This window comes from Equus caballus, chromosome 3 (genome assembly GCF_041296265.1).
Source record: "Equus caballus isolate H_3958 breed thoroughbred chromosome 3, TB-T2T, whole genome shotgun sequence".
Lineage (NCBI taxonomy): Eukaryota > Metazoa > Chordata > Mammalia > Perissodactyla > Equidae > Equus > Equus caballus.
This window is the reverse complement of record NC_091686.1, coordinates 13,588,091-13,595,524: the sequence shown is the minus strand read 5'-3', so window position 1 is coordinate 13,595,524 and position 7,434 is coordinate 13,588,091. Positions and strand designations below refer to the sequence as shown.

General features: G+C 37.6%; 1 pseudogene; it reads left to right on the top strand.

The window, feature by feature from the left end:
• Nucleotides 1–6,935: 6,935 nt before the first annotated feature.
• On the top strand, nucleotides 6,936–7,184 carry LOC100629572 (large ribosomal subunit protein eL38 pseudogene; annotated as a pseudogene).
• The last annotated feature ends 250 nt before the right edge of the window (nucleotides 7,185–7,434 follow it).

Genomic DNA, 7,434 nt, shown 5'->3' with positions numbered 1-7,434 from the left:
TTTTGATTACTGTTTCAATCTGTTCACTTGTGATTGGTCTATTCAGATTCTCTATGTCTTCTTGATTCAGCTTTGGGAGGTTGTATGAGTCTAAAAATTTATCCGTTTCCTCTAGATTGTCCAATTTTTTGGCATAGTTTCTCATAGTATTCTCTTAAACTCCTTTTTCTTTCTGTGGTATCCATTGTTATTTCTTCTCTTTCATTTCTAATTTTATTTATCTGAGCTTTCTCTCTTTTTTTCTTTGTAAGTCTGGCTAGGGGTTTGTCAATTTTACTTATCTTCTCAAAGAACCAGCTCTTTGTTTCATTGATCCTTTCTACTACCTTTTTTGTTTCAATAGTATTAATTTCTGCTCTGATTTTTATCATTTCTTTCCTTCTGCTGACTTTGGGCTTTGTTTGTCCTTCCTTTTCTAATTCAAGTAGGTGTCATTTGAGATTGCTTATTTAGGATTTTTCTTGCTCGTTAAGGTGAGCCTGTATTGTGATGAATTTCCCTCTTAATATGGCTTTTGCTGCATCCCGTATGAGTCGTATGGTATGTTTTCATTTTGCTTTGTCTCCAGATATTTTTTGATGTCTCCTTTAATTTCTTCAATGATCCATTGCTCATTCAATAGCATGTTGTTTAGTCTCCACATCTTTATCCTTTTCTCAGCTTTTTTCTTGTATTTAATTTCTAGCTTTATAGTATTGTGATAGGAAAAAACACTTATTATTTCAATCTTCTTAAATTTATTGAGGCTTGCCTTGTTTCCCCACATATGGTTTATTCTTGAGAATGTTCCATCCATAGTTGAGAAGAAGGTATATTCTGCTGTTTTTGGATGGAGTGTTCTATATATGTCTATTAAGTCCATCTAGTCTAGCTTTTCATTTAATTCCACTGTTTCCTTGTTGATTTTCTGTCAGATGATCTATCCATTGATGTGAGTGGAGTGTTGAGGTCCTTTACTATCATTGTGTTATTGTTAATGTCTTCTTTTACGTTTGTTAATAGTTGCTTTATGTACTTTGGTGTTCCTGTGTTGGGTGCATAGATATTTATACGTTTTATTTCTTCTTGATGGAATGTCCCTTTGATCATTATATAGTGCCCCTCCTTGTCTCTCTTCACCTTTCTTATCTTGAATTCTACTTTGTCTGATATAAGTATTGCAACACCTGCTTTCTTTTGTTTGCCGTTAGCTTAGAGTATCATCTTCCAGCCCTTCACTCTGAGCCTGTGTTCGTCATTGGAACTGAGACGTGTTTCCTGGAGACAGCATATTGTTGGATCTTGTTCTTTAATCCATCTCACCAATGTATATCTTTTTATTGGAGAATTCAAACCAATTACATTTAGGGTGAGTATCAATATATGAGGGCTTAATGCTGCCATTTTGTCACTTCTTTTCTGGTCTTCCTGTCTTTGCTTTGTTTCTCGCCCTGCGTATTTTGGTCTACCAATCAAGTTATGTAGTTTTTTATGTTGTGTTTCTTTATTTTCTCCTTATTTATTATTTGTGTCTCTGTTCTGCTTTTTGTGTTTCCTGGTTACCTTGAGGTTTGTATTCAAGATCTCGTGGATAAGCTAGTCCCTTTTCTGATGGGCTCTAACTTCCTTAAATTAAACTGATTCAGTCCCTTTCCCCTCCCCCTCCTAATTTGTTTTTCTCACATCTTTTTCCATCTTGTGTTATGAGTTTGTGGTTAAAATGACAAGGTTATCTTTGTTTGTGGTGTTTTCCTTGCCTTTATCTTTAATGCTATACATGAGTATTTGCTATCCTGCTCTGATTTTGTCTACCTATTTATCTCCTCACTCAGTGCTTTGTAACCCCTTTCTCTCTTTTTTTTCAGGTATGAGGGCCTTATGGAAGATATCTTGGGGGGGGGGGGAATCTTGTGACTATGAACTCCCTTAGCTGATATTTTTCTGGCAAAGTTTTTATTTCTCCATCATATCTGAAGGATATTTTCGCTAGATGGAGTATTCTTGGCTGAAAGTTTTTGTCCTTCAATGATTTGAGTATGTCATTCCAGTCTCTCCTAGCCTGTAAGGTTTCTGCAGAGAAATCTACTGAAAGCCTGATGGGGGTTCCTTTGTGGGTTATTTCCTTCTGCCTTACTGCCCTTAGTATTCTTTTTTTGTCATTCAGTTTTGCAAGTTTCACTACTATATGCCTTGCAGTAGGTCTTTTTACACTGACATATTTAGGAGATCTGGCAACCTCTTCCACATGTATTTCCTTCCCTAGGTTTGGGAAGTTCTCTGCTGTTATTTCTTTGAACAAGCTTTCTACTCCATTCTCCTTCTCCTCTCCTTCTTGCATACCTATAATTCTTATGTTGCATTTCCTAATTGAGTCAGATATTTCGCGGAGACTTTTTTTCATTTCTTTTTAGTCTTAGTTTTCTCTCCTCCTCAATTTGGAGCATTTCAACATGTCTATCTTCGATTATGCTGACTCCTCTATGGTGTCTCCTTGAGTGTTCAGGGAATCCATATTTTGTTTTATTTCTTCCATTGTGTCTTCCATCTCTAATATTTCTGATTAATTCTTCTTTATAGTTTCAGTCTCTTTTGTGAAGTAGCTCCTGAACTCGTTGAATTGTTTCTCTACATTCTCTTTTACCGTGTTGAATTTTTTGATGATAGCTGTTTTGAATTCTTTGTCATTTAGATTACATATTTCTGCCTCCTCAGGACTGATTTTTGGGTACTTGTCATTTACTCTCTGTTCTGGAGATCTAACATAGTGTTTGATATTGCTAGAGGCTCTGTTTTTTCCCATCATGGTATTACTAGGTCACAGTTACCATCTATCACCACTGGGTGGGGATCAAGAGCCAGGCATGCTGAGCCCTCTGCCTTCAGCAGAAATCCTAGGGCTGGAGCCATGCTGAGTGGGTGGGAGCAGGGGCACTTTCTCTTGCGTGCTGTCGGGGTTTTCTCCCTCTGCTCTCCTGGGGTGCTGGCTAGATCAGGTGACCATCGCAAATGCTTTCACCCTGGTAGAGCACTTCCCTCTAGACTGAAAGGACCCTAGGGAGTCCTTGATGTTCCCACCAATGACCGTCCCCTCCCCCATTCCTTTCCTCCAGGAGGCCACACCTGCCAGCTGGAGAGCAGTCTTTAGTGGAGGGAGCAAAGATTTCTCTTACACCCTGTTTCACCTCTGAGGGCGGTTCCAACCTCTCCACCCTCCATCGTATGGCTGCGTAGATCTCTCCAATGTTTTTTTGATTGAGTTTGGATGTCCTCTGTTGGAATATGGATGTTTTTCTCGTTGCATATTGGAGGGAGAAGATTTCTGAGAGACCTCACTCCACCGTGATGCTGATGTCACTCCTTGTGACTTTGATTAAAAACCGAGGGAGTGCACAATGCAGATGGCTATTGTCTGATTTCAAATTACTTAGACCCTCAACTGGGGTAGCTCAGTCAGCTGGAGATGGCTGAGACCACGTGATAACAGCCCCATTCCCTTAGCCTTACAACTTCAGCACATCTTTTAGTCTAAATTTATATTCTCTCTAAAAAGGTACAGATCCCCTCCCATCTCACTATATATACCCTAGTTTTCTGTTAGTAACCTGCACTTCCTTTTAATAGCATTACTCATTTTACTGAAAAAAATACTGTCAACTTGCTCCTTTATCCTTTGAAACTGAAATCTCTGTGAAAGGAGAGATCATATTACTCTTGCTTATCATTATCTCTCCACCACTAATACATCGCCTGTTACATGGCAGGTACTCACTAAATGTTTAATAAATTGTGATGCCGTCAATTGCTTTGTAGTTCCCACTGGCAAACAGAGAATTATCTCAGTGGCAGTTCGTCTCAGTGACATAGATGTATATTTGTCCAGATCTAGACACACATAGAATTTATCAAAGATATATTGACAGGTTAGCTTGAGGGGAAACTCCAATAACGATTGAGAGTGAGGAGACAAAGTTTTAACCAGTGAGACAGTACTCAGAATATAATCTGAAAGGCATTGCAAAGCCAGAGAGAGGAAATCACAATATCAAAAGGTGGAATGAAAAGTGACATTGCTAGAAAACAAACAAAACACTGAAGCAAATGGTTCATTACTGAGGCTTGGATAGATGGATGGTTCCATTTATTTTTGCTTGGGGAGAGGAAGTTTGTAGATACACAACTTAGAGGAGTTTTTGAGACTGTCCCCAATTAATCACAGACTATGGTGAGCGACTTAGCATTTTTTTATGCAAACATCTCTGTAGATAAGTACTTAGGAACAGATTCACTCAGCTTTGAGTGAGTTTACTAGAACTCTCTTAGGCTTTAAACTATTGTTGGGATGAGCTTGGAAATGGATAGGAGTAAATAAATTGAAAAAAAGTCAAAGAAAGCCATAAGTGAGGAATAATAACAGATAATGATACTTAGATAAAGTCTAAGCCATTGCTATTTTTCTAAAATTTTTGGAAGGTGTTTATGGTTATAAATTCAGTAACGAACTTGAAGAAGAGTTTACTGACACTAATAGAGTTAGACTTGAATCTGTTGGACACAGAAAATTCTTTTGTCAACTTAAATAAAACTTGACCTTAAAGCCATATTGTAATCTCTCAGTTTTAGATTTATGTTTTCCTTAAATATATTAACACATGTTCTAATGCATTAGACACTCCTAAACCTGAGTCCTTACGTGGAAGGGCTTCTCTGATTTAACTGTGGCTTGTCTGCTCAGATGAAGACCTTTTGGGTTTTTCAGTTTGTTTGTTTTTTGTTTTGTGTGAGGAAGATTGGCCCTGAGCTAACATCTGTGCCAATATTCCTCTATTTCATGTGGGACACCGCCACAGCATGGCTTGACAAGTGGTGTCTTGTCCGCACCCAGAATCTGGGCCTGTGAACCCTGGGCCACTGAAGCAGAGCACATGAACTTAACCACTACACCACTGAGCCAGCCCCTGAAGACCTGTGTTAATGAGATCTTAGCCAGTGGCCAACCTCCTCCATACCATGAGTGAGATGGGCTCACTTCCCTAGGCATAGATGGAACTCCAAAATCCACATATATTATTCTATGGTTATATTTACATACACACACAAAAATTTATTCTCATCCTCACTGTTCCAACTTAGCACTGGGGTACCTGTGGTGAAAATTAAATGAAATAAAGGACTTACAGGAAACTGTAGAATAACAGAGGCTTTTGAAATCAGAATCTTTTCATATTTCCTCCAGAAACCATACCAATCAACAAGGAAAGAAAATAAAATAACCCATCAGCCGCACCTGCCATGCAACTATAATACAGAGAATTCTACAATTTTAAGTTATAAGAAGTAAGGAAATACATATAAAAATCAGTAGCTTCAGCTCCAGAGGCTCACACTGAAACAGTCAGGTAGACATTCTAAAACTAGGAGAAGGTAGCTGATGTCCCCCAGTATAGAACACAGATAGAAACCATCTTAAGGGGAAAAAAAAGAAAAAAGAGTTCCACACTAATAGGGAAAATAATAAGAACATACCTGAGATCTAGTGATCATGGCACTTGATATTGTGAAATCGAGAGAAAGTAGCTAGAAAACGTGTAACAACAGAAAAGACAGTGTTAGGAAGAGAGAGCTCTTTGGTAAGAAGTGGGCTTAGAAGGAGAGGCAGAGAGAGAGAGACAAGCACAAAAGCAGGAGATATACTGGCCCATCCTCCAAAGAGTGTTATTTCTTAGGTCTGTACTTCACTGGGCCAAAAGAAAGAGGTGCTCTTAAACTAAGAAACCTAGTAAATCACCCAAACTCTTCATTCAGTCCATCAATATAAAACCACCTATCACTTGTCCAGGATAATATAGAACATTTAAAATTTAAGAAAAAGTATCTAATCAGGTATACTATATAAATAAAGTATAAGAAGAAAATCGAACACTAGAAAATCTTTCAGTTGATGAAAAAATTTCTTCCACCAAATACTCCACCTGAAAGCAGAAGTAAACTATATCATAATATCTCAACTTGAGCTCAGTTTCTTTCAAATATCTTTCAATAAGTCCTTAAAGTAAAAAGTAAATCACCTGGAGCCACAGATTTATAGACTCAGAAGAGAAATGGCCAAAAGAGAAAGATGCAAAGTGAACTTAGGGAAAAAATTAAGGACAATGAAAAAATAAGAAAAAAATTGTACATAAGAAATATCACAAATGTGCCCATTTTCCAACAGAATCAACTGAAAATATCATAAAAGGAATGGAAGTGAGAGAGGAAATGAGCATAAAGCAAACAGGCGGCGATGGATATAAAAGGTTGTAGAGGATGATCCATCCTTGAAGAAGAAAAACAAAACTACAGATGAGAACTAATCTTTAAAATAGAATCCAAGAAAATTTGGGGGCTATAAAAGCAGACCTGAATATGTGTATTTAAAAGCATATTGTGTACCTGGAAAAATTGATCTAGAATTATTAACTCTGAGACAGAGTCTAGCAAAAATACTAGACTTGAGTAATTCTGAGTACCTGAGATAATGGTGACCATAAAATTTGAAACTTCAAAACTTGTCATGCCCCCCGCAAAGAAAAAAAATGGAGGAAGGAAGGACAAAAGAACAAACACAACTGTGCAAAATTCGCCCCTTTCGCATAATTAGAAGACAGACAACTTCAAGTTACCTAAAATATACAGACAAACAAGGATAGGGAATATCTTACTTGGCCAGAAAATAAGAAATGCTTAAAGAAAAGTAGAGAAATGTCAAAAGGACACAAAGGATCAGCTTGATGAGGCTACCATTGTCCATATCTTCGACAACTTAACATCAACAATAACACTACTCAATTATAATGCATAGTAATATTCAAAATCAATTATCAAAAATTCCCAGCTTGCTCGGGGGGAGGGTATTCTCTGGAAACAGAAGTCTCCTTCTTTTTGTTCTTTTCCACCCTCCTCACTTCTTGCTGTTCAATATGCTGGTTGGGTGTTTTTCTGCACGCATTGTAGACTTTGCTCAAGAAATTGAGGCAATCAAGGACTTTCTGCTCCCAGCCAGGTATAAGGATGCCAAATCTGTCAAGATCAAGAAAAATAAGGATAATGTGAATTTTAAACTTCCATGCAGCAGATACATTTATACCTTGGTCATCACGGACAAAGAGAAGGGGGAGAAATTGAAGCCATCTCTGGCCCCAGGTTTGTCAGTGAAGGAGCTGAAATGAACCAGGCACACTGATTTGAACTGTCTTAATTTTTTTTAATTCTTTAAAATGAAAAAAGAAGGAAAGAAGAGGAGGTGAAAATGAGAAAACTCTTTTTGGAGATAAGAATGCCAGCTAGTAACTGTATAAGAGATGATATAATTTTTTTAAAAAATCCCCATGTTGCAACTATAAATGTAATGATTATTCCAGGCAATGATCACCACTGGGTGTTAAGTGCTTAAAGCAAATTGTTTGGGAAATAGCCTAT